Genomic DNA, 15,996 nt, shown 5'->3' with positions numbered 1-15,996 from the left:
TGACACTTGGGTCACCTCCACACATGCCTCCTGCATGCAGGCGCCTGGTGGGATTGACATCATTTGAGGCTGAGGAGTCAGTAGAGAGTGATTAGGTGGCTGCTGAGTCAGTGGGGCGAAGCCCTCAGGTCCCCAACAAAACCCCATCTCCAGCGCCGTACCCTGAAAGTGAGCATGCTCTTAATGCCAGTAAGCAATCGCTCAGACATCGGGACTGCTGAAGCCCGGTGGATTTGTGCAACGAGTGAGCACAAACTGGTGCTGAAGACATTCTCCACGTTGAAGCGTTATAGCTCCTTGCCCCTGCAGTGGGTGTCGGGGGACGTGATGACACATAGGTTCATAGCACAGCCCCACTTCCAGTCTGAGTGCTTGTAGAGATTGTGTATGGGTCTCCTCTCTTTGATTTGGGCAGCTGTTTTCATGCAGCTTTTAGAAACTGGTAACTTTGAGATTCTTGTCACATTTGGCTCGCTTGACCAAGGAGTTCAACCACGCTTCAGAGGGGAAAGGCACAGACGTGCACACACAGACACTGAAATTGCTTTACAAAATGGGGCTAAGTTATAGATGACAGAGTAACCTTTCTGGTGTTCTTGCACTAGGGGTTACACTAGCCATTGGTGAGGATTTTCAGGAGGAATTTTGCCCCAGTTGTGATGTGTCTCTACATGTTTCTCTTTCTGACTTACGCTGAAAGATGACTGAAATAGTGCTGGGATGCGCTACCAGACTCATCATCTGAAATAATGAGAATAAGGGAGATATTGCAGATGGCTCAATGCATCTTTTAGCAGATATATTTTAAAATTGTTCTGATGTCAGAGAAGTGCACAAACTGTCTGTGATAAGTCTTCTTGGTGCACCTCACAGCTTTTGAGTTTTGTTGTACGCTCTCCAATGCTTTTGCTCCCAAACAATTCCCATTGGCCTGGGCCTTTCAAATGAAGCACTTCCAAAACATAGCATCTCTAAAGTCACTGCTTAGCAAGTGGCTGGGGAGGCCGTACCGCTCCCCATGGCCGCCCCACATTGTGGATGTGCCCAGGGCTGCTTCTGATCGTCCCCACGCCTTTCTCAGCAGCTGAGCAGACGCTCACTGTTCTACTGCCGGCCCACGACGAGCACGGCTGTCATGCTGCTGTGCTCTCACTCTGCATGGGGAAACAGTTCCCAGGTTTTAGCAGTCAAAACTGGAGAACTTTAAAGACTAGCGGGTCTATTAAGTGCTAAAATGATCAAATGCCACCAAAGTTTGTAGGGAGAGGTGATAGTTTTGAGCTGGAGGAAGGTTATTTTATTTTTTTCCCCAAATATGTCTGTTGGTCTCAGGAAAGTTATTACCTCTTTCTACAAACCTCACCACACTTACAGCCCTGGACTATCCTGGCTGCAACAACACTAAAAGTACCTTCAGCTTTTTGTCTTATTTTCCATTTCAAGACATCTAAATTATGTGTTGACATTCTCAATGCCAGCTGGAGAGGAGTATATCTCACAGTGTTGCTGTCTTCATGTGGAACACATGGCACGATGCTGAAGAATATGCCCAGAGCAGTGTAATATGGACTTCACCTGCAGCCAGGTATGAGGAGTGAAAGTTGCAGCGGCTGCCGAAGGACGGGTTCGTAAAGAAGCTGGACATTTGGGACTGGAAACGGGGAGCTGTGAGCATTCTGAAGGGTCAGGGCTTGGAGATTTCTTTTGGCTTCAGCTTCATGCAGCATCTCTCACTGACAAGGAAATCAGCCTTTTTGACTGAAGTAATAAACGATTGAGAGTTTCTGCTTCCCTGCTTCCCAGTGCCTCGCCATTCCTGAGTGCGGATGTCCATCATTAGATCTTTCCACAATTACTGTGGTTGCAGTTCTGCGAATAGGAAGCGATAGTGAGATATGATCACTGAGCGTGGTCCTCTCGTATTCGTGGGTTGTGTGGTCTTCTCTAAACATTGACTGAACACAGTGTTCCACCACAGCTGATTTTTCCCTGCAATATATTATCTCTAATAAAGCCAAAGCCATACAATTCACCCATTGCCCTCCCACTGCATTTTTATGTTCTGAGAACAAAAAAAGCAATTTTTTTTTCATCTGGGAGAGACAATATATATGTTTCTAATGCGCTCTTCGACTTCTTACCCTTCTGCACAAAGTGCTCCAGTATGCAAGTACAGGAGACGTGTTTATGTGTCTGGTCGTCGCTGGAATCCATAGCCACTGAGCGGAGGGCTGGGAGACTCTTTGCGGGATGGCTGTGCCGATGGTGACCTGCCAGCACCGACAGCCTGATCTCTGATAGCATGGGTGCCTCCGCAGTGCTGAGGGTCTCCGGCATGCTTGGATCGCGCAGGCTGGGAGGATGCTCTGCACATCTCCTGGTCTTTGCTGGACCCCCTTAGCGCCCTACAAATGGTACTCAGCAGTTCGTAGGACTGGGCTTCTGTGGGGTGAAGAGAAAAGAAACCTCATTTGCGCAGGATTTCTGTGTGTGCAAAAGGCCTACTAGAAAACTGTCGGAACTAAAATGATCACACATGTCCTTCAGCTTAGGAAAAGAGAGCTCTTAAGTGAGAGCATGTGTGCTCCGACTCTTGGGCTGAGAAAATGTCAGGCTGATGTTCTTGGGAAGCTCATATTGATACAAACAGGGAGGCTCCCTGCTGCCCACAGATTTCCCACATAAAAGTCCTACTGGTAGCCGTGGGAACTTCGCAGCAGCCACGCTGTGGCTAAAGTCACCACTCTAAAAATGTAGTGAAATTAGTGTTCATAAAAGTGAAAAACACGCCACAAGAATGAAGATGTTCTGATTCACAGCCATGAAAATTACATGAGTTCTGGCATTAAAAAAACCCTAAATTTTGAAGTTATTCTGGCTTTGGGAATGGATTGCTGGTGAATATTTAAAATGTTCCTTTGAGCAAAAATCTTTGGCTTTTTGCAAATCAATTTGTTGGCCTGAAATGTAAAAAAAAACCCCAAGTCATGCCTATGATGTGACACTGGCCCTTCTCACCAGCCCCGTGGAAAGGGCCGATCCTGTGCTGCACAGTGGCCCCTAGTGAAACTGAGTAGTTTGTTCCAGAGCCTGCAGAATAATTTCCAGCAACTGGGTTGTTACTCATTTCAGTTCTGCCTTCCGATCTGACCCTCACCTCAGTCAGACTGTGCCACTGGCTTCGTGTATTTTTAAGGCAAATAAAAAAAAAAACCATGGGCGAGTATGATGGCCCAACAGACTTATCCTGATGTAAATAGAACATGAACCTGGGACCCGGAGGCAGAGGTAATGCTAGCAATAATGCAGCTGTTGTAGCTTAACAGTATCATTTAGCACCATTTTCAGTTTGACTTTTTGGAGTTTTCAGTTTTTTTACTTTTTCTGCTATGGCTACCATAAGGAGAGGGGATGTCTGTGCTGACTGTGACTCTTGCTGTAGAATTTGGACTTCTATGTCTGTTCCAGTTACAGGGACCGATCATCAAACAGGTACCCTAGTCCCTCACAGCTTTCTTTTTTTCTTGCACCACAAGGATTTGAAACATTGGTTCTGCAGTCAAAGCATTACACGAGGCTCTCTCCCTGTGTCCTATCAAGCCTGCTTTCCTCGGTTTTCCAGGGGAGATGTTACGAAGCAATGAACATCACCCTCCCCTTGCTCCTCATGGCATTCCCTCTGCTACCATGCCATCTTGCTGAGCAGCCGCCAAGCTGACCCCTCATCCAGCCAGCTCCTGTGCTTGCCGGGCAGACACCACCTTCCCATCCCCACCCCCATGCCGACAACAGCTTATGACAGCAGCAATCTTAAAAATAAAACAGGAAATTATTTCAATAGGGGATGTGGTGGCTGACAGAGAAAAGTGGAGTAGGTCTGAAGTGCAGTTGTTCTTTCATGTGAGTGCCAGGGCCCTGCAGAAGTGTTGCAGGGGAATGAATGTTTGCGCAGCCTTTCATGTGGTGGAGGGACCCGAGCTTGTTTTTGTTGTTGCCCCTCCCGAGACCTATTGTGGTGGCTGTTCTCGTGGCCTGGGTCCGAATGCTGCCGGTTGCGACGCAGCAGCATTTCACTGGGGCTGCGTGGTCCCGGCGGCACTATCGGCACATGCTCACTAGTGCGTGGGCATTGCCCGATGATCTGGCCTGCGTTCGGGCACCGTGATAACCCCTTGACTTCAGCATTGCAACTACTTCCTTGCATTAACTGCAGCTGTGATAGCTGTGCTCTGGCCAGTAAATAATTCACTTGCCCACCACATTCCAGTATAAGATGCCTTTTAGGTCTGATGCCTGAAGGAAACCCCTACCCAATCTGCTATTTCTTCTGAGAAGAACCTTTAGCATCTGGTTGAATTACTGATTGGGAAGGTTTCGGATGCCCTGGTCCTACAGGTTGCTGACAGCTCTTCATCCTCCCTGTTAGCTCCTGGGGGATCAGCTGGAAGGAAGAAAGGTTCTGGGTGAGTGCTGCCCAGCAGCTGGAGCCTCTCAGGCTAAAAGATACTTCTTGGCCTCAGAAAGCTGAGTGTTTTCTTGAAGGTAACGTCTCGAGCTTGGAAATGCACTTCTGGTCTGCTTCCACCAGCTTTGTCTTTTAGTGAACATTTATTTCTCTCACCAGCTGGGTTAAGTGTTTTTATCCTGTAGCATTCAAACGCTTGGAGTAGAGGTTCAAATCCTTCTCTGCCTTCAAACACAAACATACCATATCTGGGTCAGGAAGTCCCTGACCTCCAAATCACTGGAGGTTGACAGAGTATATCATGGTAGTTTTATTATAGGCTTGCCCTAGTCTTGTGCTCTTTCCTAGGCATCTGCTATTGTCAGCATTAGAGACGGGATATTGGGCTAGAGGGACCTTTGGTCTGACCTCTTATGTATGTTTTTATGGTCTTTTGTCTTTATCTGGGGCCCCCAGAGGCTAATAAAGATTTTGTAAATATAAAGAACTCATTGTGATCCAAGAATAAGTTGCTAGCTTAGGAGGGCTCTCCGAGCCCTGTGCTCCCTGGGAGCAAAGGTCTGATCAGAGGAGTGGGTGTCTGGCAAGTGCTGATGAAACAACTTCCAAAGTCTATCAGTTGCTAGATAGGATACTAGGTCCTCAGTGGGTAGTGAAAACAACCATTTCTGGATACTTCTTAACATACACCTCTTCATACAGTGTAGGATTTAATAATTTCATACAGTCTGTAATTTATCATTTAGGTTTTCTTCTAGCATTGGCTCACAGCCCCATTGGAAACAGTGGATCTACCTATCTCCTTTGGCTTCTTAGTTGGTTTCTTCAAAAGATAAAGAGGCCCCCAAAGAGGTCCCATGTTCCCCTTGCCAAGCCCTGAAGGCCTGCTGAGAAGCATGGGTACCGGTGCATGTTGTTTGTGTTATCTAGGTGGAGCAACTCCAACATCATGAAGCTGTGCACAAGTGTCAGGCTCGCTGAGACACAAAGTGTTTGTTCTGCCACTGGAGATGAGCTCTGAGATATCTTCAGTGCACCAGGAAATGCCAAGGGGGTTTTGATACAGCAGAAAAACATCTACCAAGACTCCTTTGAGTTTGTTTTCTCTTCTGCTCACCTCTCCTCTCTGCTTGGTCAGAGGGAGCAAGTGGGACAGAAATCCCTCGTGTAACTCAGTGTTCCTTTCCCCTTTTCAGTTCGCGTTTAAAAGGCATTTCTGCGTAAGGTAGAGCATCCTCACATCTGAGAAATGACCTCAGCCGGGCAATAGGAAGGCTTGACCAATTGGCCCCAATACTGAACCCGTGCCTGCTCCTCCTTGGGGCTTCTGACCCAAAGCTCCTTAGCCAGATGGGGGGAGAGGAAAGAAAAAGGGCAAATTTGTTCCCACAGGTGATGTGAAACAAACCCAAACAACACCAGACAAGGGTTTTTAAAAATCCTGTGCATTTTTCCATCTTCCCTTGCTCTTCCAAGGCTAGAAAAATCCCCTGCAGTATGACATTAAGCCTGTAACAAGTCCTGTTCTCTTTTAGTCAGGTGTTGCTTAGTAGTTTAGACCTATGGTTTCCAAGTCCTGCCTGATGAAGCTGCTTAACCTTCACTTGCTTCATTTCAATCCCCGTGTCTTGAGCTGGAGTTTCAGTATTGGCAGTTGTAAAGAAGATGCTGTTTTTAAAAATCAGGCTCTCCATTCCTGTTCTGCTTACTCACAAAATACTCCCAAAGATTCAGATCTCTGTGTGCCCAACTCCGCCAGCCCCTGTGCCTGAAAGGGTCACAGCACTGCCTCTGCAGCTGGAGCACACCACCAGCATGGAGCATTCAGCAGAGCTCCTCCACTGACCCTGGGAAGGAAAAAGAAGTGTTTGCTTGTACAGTTGATGCTTTCCTGTGTATTACACAGCTTTAAAAAAGTCTGGTATTTAAATCAGAATGAGCAAAGTGTATGGTCCTGCTTAAAAGCTTTCTAAGTGACGCATTGCAGTTTAAGAAGAGTCAACAGTTTACTTTGTGTTATTCAAGTGTCAATGCAATATATGGCCTGAAAAAAACACTTCACACTAAAAAATGCTCCCTTCTCACAGGAGCGATTGAAACGGCTGGTGGGGATTCTGATGCGAAACTGGAAAACACCCCAGAAGCTAACCCATGACGACTCTCGGAGAACATCAGCTGCTTCTGGAAAGTTAAAAAAGTATAGAAAGTTAGAAAGTATCTAAACATAAGTAAGCACTTTTAATACTGTTATGGCTGCCTGTGCGTGCATCTCACTTGCCTAATCTGTGGGGATCCTCGTTACTCATTCGGGGAGGGAGGCGAAGATCGCTGAACCTAATAGAAAGACTCAGAGTGATTTCAGGCGGTTTTAGGTGAGGTCACGCACTTTGCTCCCTCCAGCTGCCCGCGTCCTCGGTGTTCACTGCCATCCAAGCCTTTGGTGGCCTCTGCAGCTGCGGCAGCAGTTTCTGATTGCAGTGAGAAGATACATTTCTGAAGGTTCATGTGTCTGAGACACCGGCCTGCCCCAGCCCCCTCACACTGTGATCTGGGGACTTCTGCAAACACGGCCAAGAGCATCCATCTACTGATGGCAGACCAAGTCCACCTGGAAATGAAGACTTTTGAGCTTTTTTTTGGTAACAAAAACTAAAGGCTGTTTTTCTTATCCAATGGCATAAGGTGAGAAGGTTTGTGGAGGGATTAATAGTGTCCTTTACAAATGCCCAAGTCATAAGCATGCGCACGACTTCAGTGCAACCAGGGTCAACACGCAGGAGCTGCTGACAGGCAGCCCATGAGCGGGCTCATCGAAGTGGATGGATTCGGCTAAATTTCAGGGCTGGGGAATAAAAAGGGCAAAACCCCAATGCTACAGTTCACTGCCTGGTCTTTTTTAACACAAATATGTCCACAAAATAGTTGGTGTCTGCCAGCATTTTTTGCGAAGCTGGCCCTGGCAGCTGATCCGGAGGCAAACCGCTGTTGGAGGCGGCCATGTCCCACAAAACTCCACCAAGGAGGGCGGCACCGCTCTCCCGGGGCGCTCCGACGTCGGCTCTGCTGGAGCGAAACGGGGCGGTCTCCGGGGCAGCCGGGCGCCGCTGGGCTCGCCGGCGGGGACAGCTGTTGGGCGCGCAGACAGCCACCCACAATGTCCGCAATGCGCACAGCTGCTGCCCGGCCGCGTTACGGAGGTGCCTCCGCGGCAGCAGCGCGTGGGCCGGCTGCGATAACGGTGGCTGCGATAACGGTGGCTGCGAGCTATATTTTACAAGTTCGTTTTCCACGGCGCTGCAAGCACGGGCACGCTTTTATGGCATCTCGAGCATTTCGCTGAATGATTTGGTAGTACGCTACTGACCAGACAGCACATTTCCAGATTTAGATTATAAGAGGAAAACAGCAAGTGGTGGGTTCAAGTGCGGGTCAGTGGATATGTTATACCAGAGCTCCTCCGCCGAGCACCGGAGTACTCGCCTTCCCCTGGGACCAATACTGTAGGCTGTGCTCTATAGAGATGGCCTAAGGTGTTTGCTTTTATGATTACCAGTACCACTCACACTGGGAAAATGCTATTATCACATTGTAAACATAATTTTTAATATTGTGGGATCTTTTCGGTTGGTATTTGGGCTTCAAACACAAACGGGCAATGTTTGTTTTCTCCTGTTCTCTACATGTACTAAGCAGCATTTTAGCAGGAGGTTTTTGGGAGGGGAAAGAAGGGTACAGTTGTGAGAGAATATTCTGAATCTGCTGATGGGCTTGATTTTAAATAGCCACTAGTACCAGTGAGCACAGTTTGGAGGAGGAAAGCAAAGAAAATCTGTAACCCTGACTATGAAAACCAAAATCAGTGCTGATGGCCAAACTACGGATACACAGAATCACAGAATCACAGAATCACAGAATGTTCGGGGTTGGAAGGGACCTCTGTGGATCATCTAGTCCAACCCCCTTGCTGAAGCAGGGTCACCTACAGCAGGCTGCACAGGATCTTGTCCAGGTGGGTCTTGAATATCTCCAGAGAAGGAGACTTCACAACCTTCCTGGGCAGCCTGTTCCAGTGCTCCGTACTGCAACACAATGTCATCGGCATTCCGCACAAACAAGCAGCATTTAAATATCTCACCTGTAATAAAGCCTGAGCTTACAGACACCGTAAGCCACCTTACTGACCCGGCTCATATCCACCACCTGGAAGTCGGTGGGAGAGTATCTCCTGATGCTCTGAAGAGCAAAGCGGATCCCAGTAATGATGTTTAGAAATTGCAGACTGGCTTTGAATGCTGCAAGGTTCGAATTCTGTTTAGTTAAACTTTAGACCACCTTTTGCAGAGCAACATTCCCTTTAAAGACAGACGCAGGGCTGCACGAGCCTCCTCTCCCTGCTTTCCCAGTGTAAACGGCGATTGCTGAAAGCGCGGCGGGTATGGTATCACCAGAGAAAGCTGCTCACTGTTTCGTTGCCACGAGGAATAAAGCATTCACTATCACTGGGCTGAACTACTTGTGAAAGCGCAGCCTAGGCCCCAGCCCCGTGTTTGCTGAGTAAGATCCGGCCCATGTAGGAGTTAGTCATGAATAACCTGCCCGGAGTTACGGTTGAGATTGCTCACGGATCTCCCACATCTTTTAACTCAATTATTTTTGCTGTCAGAGCGTGTGGCATCCCTGGAGGTCACTAATTGTGGCTTTTGGGGGAAGGTGGTCCCTGTTCCTGGGCAGAAAGGGGATGCGAGAGCCTCTGCTGCCCCGGGGATGTGGGGTGCGAGGGATGGGGACTGTGCCTGCACTGGTCCCAGTACAATGTGCTAACTTGGGCTTTATTTGAAATGTTTATTTTTTGTGACAGGGAGACTCAGAGTGGTTGGAAAGGTGGGGTATCGGCCGCTTTATGGCTTGAGGCTCCAACCCATCCTTTGCGAAGGCTGGCGTCGGTGTGGCAGCTAAGAACACAGTAAAACACACACACAGCAGCACTTTTAGGCTGATAACGTTTGTTTTCCAGAATGGTATCTTTTTCCTTCACAGCAGCCCAAATCCCATATTCCTGCCTTAGCTTTTAACTCAGACAAACCTCCTAAGGACCTACTCCTATCTGTATCAGAACTGACAAAAGCCTTCAGAAGGTATAAAACAATGCTGAAATGAAGGTTCACCAAGCTACACCCCTTTAATTTAACCTAGTTTCCATATGACACAGGCACATCTGACTGCGCGACGGTGCGGTGCAAGTAGGGCAGAGGCTGTTCATTGCGAAGACATCTGTCGTGCCCATGGTTCTTACAGCACGTCCCACTGCACAGAACCCTTCCTCTCACTCTTGCTCTGAGGATGGGCCTGTGCTGAGGTGGGGGAGAAGGGGAAAAGGAAATGTTTAGATCTGCCTTTCTGAAATAAACGGCCTTTGTTTTATTTTTTGCTTTTACCTCTGGGTTTGACCTGTTTGCAGAGGCAAAGCGTGCCAGAAGATGCAAGAGGCTTGGGTGCCAGGAGAACGGCGGGCACCCCACGTGCCTGCCTGCTCCCTGGCCAGCCTCTGCCTGCTGCCCTGCCAGGGGGGTCCTGTGCTTTGGCCCAGTCCTGGGGCAGGGTCCGGCCTCGTGGAGGGGCTGCAGCCCCTCGCTGGGTGCAGGAGAGCAGTGCTTTGCGTCGGGATCTCGGATGTTGCTGGCAGATGTGGAGAAAACCTCAGCGCGTGTAACCAGACAGCTCCCTACCGACAGCGCAGCTTGCGTGCCCGAGCAGTGCTAATTATTCAAAGCAAAGCTGGCAAAAATACAAACTCCCAGATCTTTCCCAGGAGATGCCCTTTCCCTTTTCCTTTCCACACCGTGCTCCTCCGGCAGATCTGGTCGGCCTCTGTGCCCGAAGCTGCCCCGGCCGGAGCGTGCCGCGGGGCACGGCGACCTGCTAGCACGCGTGGGCTGCAGCCATAGGGTGCGCAGGCGGTTTCGTGCCTGCGTCTGTTAATGGAGAATTAAATGAATCCTAAAAAGGTGAGAACAGATAGTCAGAACCAAGGCAATGGCAAGTTGCTCAACTGTTTTGCTTGCTGTAATTGCTCGGGTTTTAGAGCGAAATAGAAAGCTGTGCTTAATGAATTGCACTACCTCAGTGTGTCCTACAGTTAGCAAAGGGTGACAGTAGAAACCGGGGGGCATAAAAGGGCTGTACAGCTTCGCAGAAGGACAGAAAGCAAAGGGCTGGCACTGGTGGGAGCAGGTGTCACGGTGACTGCCGATGCAGCTGCAGTTGCAGGCAGCCTTACTTTGAATATGAAAACTTCAAGCTGGGAGGCACAAGGGCTGGCTAAAAGGGGGAAGGAAGAGGAGGAAGGCCCGTGCTAGGCGTGCTCAAAGCAGTGGAGCTGAGTTAGTGTCTCGCTGGCTGAGCATGGCTTGGCTACGCCAAGCAGCTAAAGAACCTCCCTGCAGCCTTCCCTGCTGCAGCGCTTCACATGTTGCTTTAAGAAATGGCTGTCGCTGCAAGAACTTAGGAGTATCCCACTTCCAGGAAAGCCTGAGGAAAAGTAACATGAAAAAACCTCCTGCTACAAATGAATGCAGTTGAACAAATGCCTCCTATCCAAAATCAACAGGCATAGCTAGAGCTGGTTGTCCATATTTCTGCATATTCTGGTCTTTCTGTGCCCCCTGTTTGCTGCTTACGAATCAGTGACAACTTTATCCTGCTGTTTGTCGACAGCATGCTCTTCCGCAAGGTCCTATATCTCAACATACCATGAAGCAACTGTATTATTCTGTAAAAACACTTCATAAATTGAACATTTTGGTCTGCCTGATTGTTTTAAGTTAATTGATTGATTAATAAATAAGGATTGAATCCGAGACTGACGGAATTCCCAATTCTTTGCAGATCTTGGCTCTAATGGACTAGTGGACAGCAGAAAATTTGGTCTAAACACCCAGGAACAAAAGCTTCTTTCAATCAGGACTTTGTCTTCTGAAGTCTTTCTAAATTATTTTTCGCATCTGTGTTATTAGAGAGTTTGCAGCCTTCCTCACAATATGCAGTACTTCTTCATGGAAGAAGATTTCTGGTCTTTAAGAGGGTGACATGTCTGAAAATGGCAAAGTCGGTCCAAAAATATGTCAATGAGAATTACTGTTACTGTCAAATATGTGCAAGTAACTTAAAGTATGTACTTTAGCCTCATTAAATAAATGCTAGAATTATTTCCATTTTACTTAAATACTCTGTTACATTACTACATAATAAATGTATGCGATAAATAGTAAATCTGTTGTTTACTGCTACTCCTTATTACTATGAGTTTTATGTCTGGTTCTGTTATTAGTACAAGGTCTATTTTCAGTGAAAATTCTTCAAATGTCAAAACATGACTAAAATGCAGTAAACTGCAAGTAAAACAACCACATTTGAAAGAATGCAAAAAGCGCTTTGGCAAATTGTTATCTTTACAGCAGTATCTTTGCTCTATATATTTACACAAATACACAGAAAGATATTACATATTAATGACACAGGAAAATCTTACTCATCTCTGTAGAAAAACAGGATTCTGTGCTGTTTTCAAGATGCAATTTATCTAACACTGGAAAAGGGTATGGTTTGGCTGACTAAACTCTGGAGTGATGCTGAATGATAAAAGTGCTAAGGGGAATTTTTGGGGCGTCTGAAAGACAACGTATAAGACTCTGTAGGTGTAGAAAAAAGCCAAAAGGACTTTTTCTGGTGGTTGTATAAAAAGCTTGCTGGCATTTTATGACACAGACTAACCTCCCCCCGTACCTTTAACCCCCCCTTGCAAAACATAGCTGCCTTAAAACTGAATGCAAGCTCGCTCACACAGAGCGGTTATTTTGGCACTTTGGCTCATCTCGATCCTCTTTAAGAGTTTTGTTGTATATTTAGTGTCCCAAACTGGAGCAGGCTGTAGTGCACATACAGTCACGACCAGTGAGAAGGACAAGCAGACAAACCCAACATCTTGTCTGGGATATGCACCACTAGTTATGTGCAAAACACTCGGCATCGCAGATGTTTGAGACCTGAGGCAAGCCCTGCACGAGTTTCAAATGCTGGGGAGGGAGAGCTCTGCTGACCCCACTCTGCCATGGGGTCTGTCCCGGGTGAGGGATGGCTCCTTGGGTGCAGGAACGTGCTGAGCCAGGCAGCTTCTGTGAAAAGACCTGCCGAAGAAGGACTGCCTGAGCTAAGATAGTCCCAGTACTCAAAGTCAAGGTGTGGAAATAAAGATCAGCGGGCTAGTGGGGATGCTCACAAGAGCAGTGCATTGCAGGACAGATTTGCATCAGGAGAAGCACATTTTGCATAATAATGATGGGTGGGTCTAGATGGTGGTGGATGGTCTTCTCCAGCATTTGCGCCTCCAGGTGGGCTGGCTCCTCTCCACAGTGAAGCTGGGGTATGGTGATGCTGTTGTTAATGCAGAGGTCTGAGCTGACTCTCAGACCAGGGATTCGCAGAAGCCCCCCACCCTGTCTTGTCTGCATGCTGGAGGTCTCCACGAGTCCCAGGGAGTCCCTGGAATTCTCTTGCAGGCTCCTGCATTGTTGGGAGGCTCTGGGCAGGATTCATCCCAGCCAACTTGTTGGCCAGTTGATGGGGAGAAGGACATGTCTGTGGAGGTAGATTTGGATCTTCAAGGGGTTATTGAAGATACTATTCACAAAGACCTTTTAGTTTTGGCTAGAGATGAAGGCTGAGATGAGCAGGGCTTGCTGCTCTTACATCCCCTAAGTCACCCAGCTGGAAATGCCTACTTTGACCTAAGCTGCCACTCAATATGAGTGTGCAGACAGATGGTGGCCACAGGTCTTGGTGGAGGTAAACATAGCCCTAGCTCTGCTTCTTCTCTTGCAGTGTAGTCTCAGATTTTTGGACATCAACCCATTCCCATCTCTACCTACCACTGCTTCAGGGCTTTCCTTCATTGGGAATGGTGAAATCCAGGTACCCAGTGGGTTAAGGAGCACAAAGGATCTTGTTTTCTGTGGTCTGGTCTTCCTGCTGTCAGATGCTGGACCTTTATTTGAGGCCACCAGAACAAAGATGTGACTGCTGCTGATCTTCCTGGAGTCCCAGGTCTGTGCCAATAACTTTCCCAAAAATGCTTTGCTGCTTTCTCTTGTAGTGCTAGACCCTGATCATGCAGCAATCCCAGCTGTGAATATTTATTGAAAAGTAGCCTGGCTGCAGCGGAGTAAATAAAAGCTTGAAAAGTCAGTGGTCCTCTTTCCATCCCCCCAGGTTCGTAAAAAGCACCTCAGGAACCAAAATAAAGCACAATTATAGTTTAATCTTGCTTTTTCTTTAGCAAGAGGACTTCAGGAGTCCAGCAAACACCAACCTGGATGCAGTGGGCTTAGTGGCTTTTCTCCTTTGCATTGAAATCTCACTGAACCGGGAAGGTTGCCTGCCTGGTGTGGTTGGCAAAGCTCTCAGATATTGATTTTCAGTCTGTCGGTCCTGAAAGCAAAAACATGTCTTTCATGTCGCCAGGCACTGTATCAGAGCCCACAGTGGCTTGCAGGGTATTTCTGCGCATCGTGGCAGTGAAGACAATAGAACATCCTGTGAAGTAACAGCCTTAGCAAAACACCACAAGAAAAAATTGTGAAAAACACAGTTCTCTGTTCCTTTTTTTACACAGACTTTTGGTTAGAAACACAGACATACTGGATCTGAAATCGCTTTCTCTTGTGATTTGGCTTCTTTTTAAGCCTCAAACCATTTAAAGCTCCACTCCCCTCCCTCAAACCCTGTTGCAGCTTGATGTGGGAGAACGTAGGCTTTTTTCCCTACTGCTTTCAGTCACTGTCTGACATACTCTGAATGTGCCTTGAAGTGTCCGCTGCTTTTAATATTGCTGGCTAGCACAAAGCACTCGATTTGTTTCCTCCTACTGACACACATAATTTGTATTTCCATAGAGAAATGTTGCTGTATTTTGCAGGGAGATTACTTGGGAGAGCAATGTAACAAACTCCATACAGTCACTTTTTGGTGCTGACTTAGTGAAGCAGTTTTCCTATGGCATCACATACTTACAGACTGGGGCATCTTGCATGCTAAATATTATATTAGTAGACCTTGATACTTGCAAGCAGAAGGCTTGTTCTTGCAATTGCTGCTTTGAAGTCGATGGAAACTTTATTTATTCTCTTAAATTTATTGGTGCCTGTCTTCAGTGCTCTTTGGGACACTGCTCTGTTGGAAGTGTAACCACAGGGATGGGACTTGGTATTGAGGTGCTGCAGCCTGCAGGAACAAAATGGCATTTTTTGCAACTTTTTTTGTCAGAGGCATCTTGCCTACAACAGGCTGGGAAAAGGCTTTCTACCAACACAAACCTCCCCTGTGTTCTCAGGCACATGCAACATCCTTTGCTACTCCCTGGCCAAGGTCCAAGTCCAGTCTTGATATATTTAAAGTTTATTGCATCTCCCTCAAAGCTGGCTGAACTCTGTTGATAGGTGAAATGATTCCTTTAATGTCTACTAAATTTATGGTGGCAGCAACATCATTTTAATACCTTTTGGGATGGGTGATTCTCTATGAAGAGGACGATCTGCCAGCAGTTCAGGGTAGGTATTGACCAGCTACATTGCTCACTCATGCAGGCCTTTGCTGGGGCATCAGTATGAAAACAGGAAACGATGTGGGAAATGTTAATAAAACTTGACAACAACAGCTCAAAAGGTGTTTGATCCACCGTTTAAGTGTGTGTAACTATTACAGGATGAGGAAACAGGAAATACGCTGAAGGGGAGGAGATGAGAACAGAGAACTGTAAAAAGAATAAAAAGACTGAACTTGAAAAATTCCAAGTCACCCTTTCTAAGTCAGCTGGCATGCACAAGGTGTTCGGCACAGCACACAGCTGCACACTTAGGTGTTACCCATGTAAAACCCAAGGAGCTGGAATTGAGATCCTTCAGCAATAAATTCCATTGTGGCTCTGAATATGAGACCAAGTTAATGCCAAAAAGAAAAAAAAAGAAAGAAAAAAAAGGTTATTTCCAAGCAAGGGTTTTAAAATTTTCAAAACCAAATCAGCTCTCTGTGGTTAATTTTTCTTCAGAATCTGCTTTTGCCCACAGCCTCGAATAAATGAAGTGCTGTAGTGCTACTCCTATTCAGGAGGAGCTTTATCATTTCATGATCACTTTTTTCTCTTCTCAGATCCCCCGCACACCACCCCACGTTCTTCCACAAGTAACTGAGTCACAAAACAAGAAGAAAAGCACACCCTCTTTTTGCTGCTGTGTTTTATTGCAGTGGGTTCTCTGCCTTCTTCTCGTTGAGGTTTGTATGATGAGGCCCTAGTAACCCACTCTAAAGTACTACTGAATGAAGCCTAACAAATGTGTTAATTTGAAAGAACTGTTCATGGGAAAAAAACCCATATTGATTTAGATGTAAGAACATCAAATGCTTCCCTTACGTCACCTTGCATTAATGGCATTGAAAGCATTTTGAATACTTGAAGTCATGATTCACAGTTTGTAGACAAA

Source organism: Opisthocomus hoazin, chromosome 1 (assembly GCF_030867145.1).
Source record: "Opisthocomus hoazin isolate bOpiHoa1 chromosome 1, bOpiHoa1.hap1, whole genome shotgun sequence".
Taxonomy (NCBI): domain Eukaryota; kingdom Metazoa; phylum Chordata; class Aves; order Opisthocomiformes; family Opisthocomidae; genus Opisthocomus; species Opisthocomus hoazin.
The sequence above is the reverse complement of the archived record's forward strand: the minus strand, read 5'-3'. Positions refer to the sequence as shown.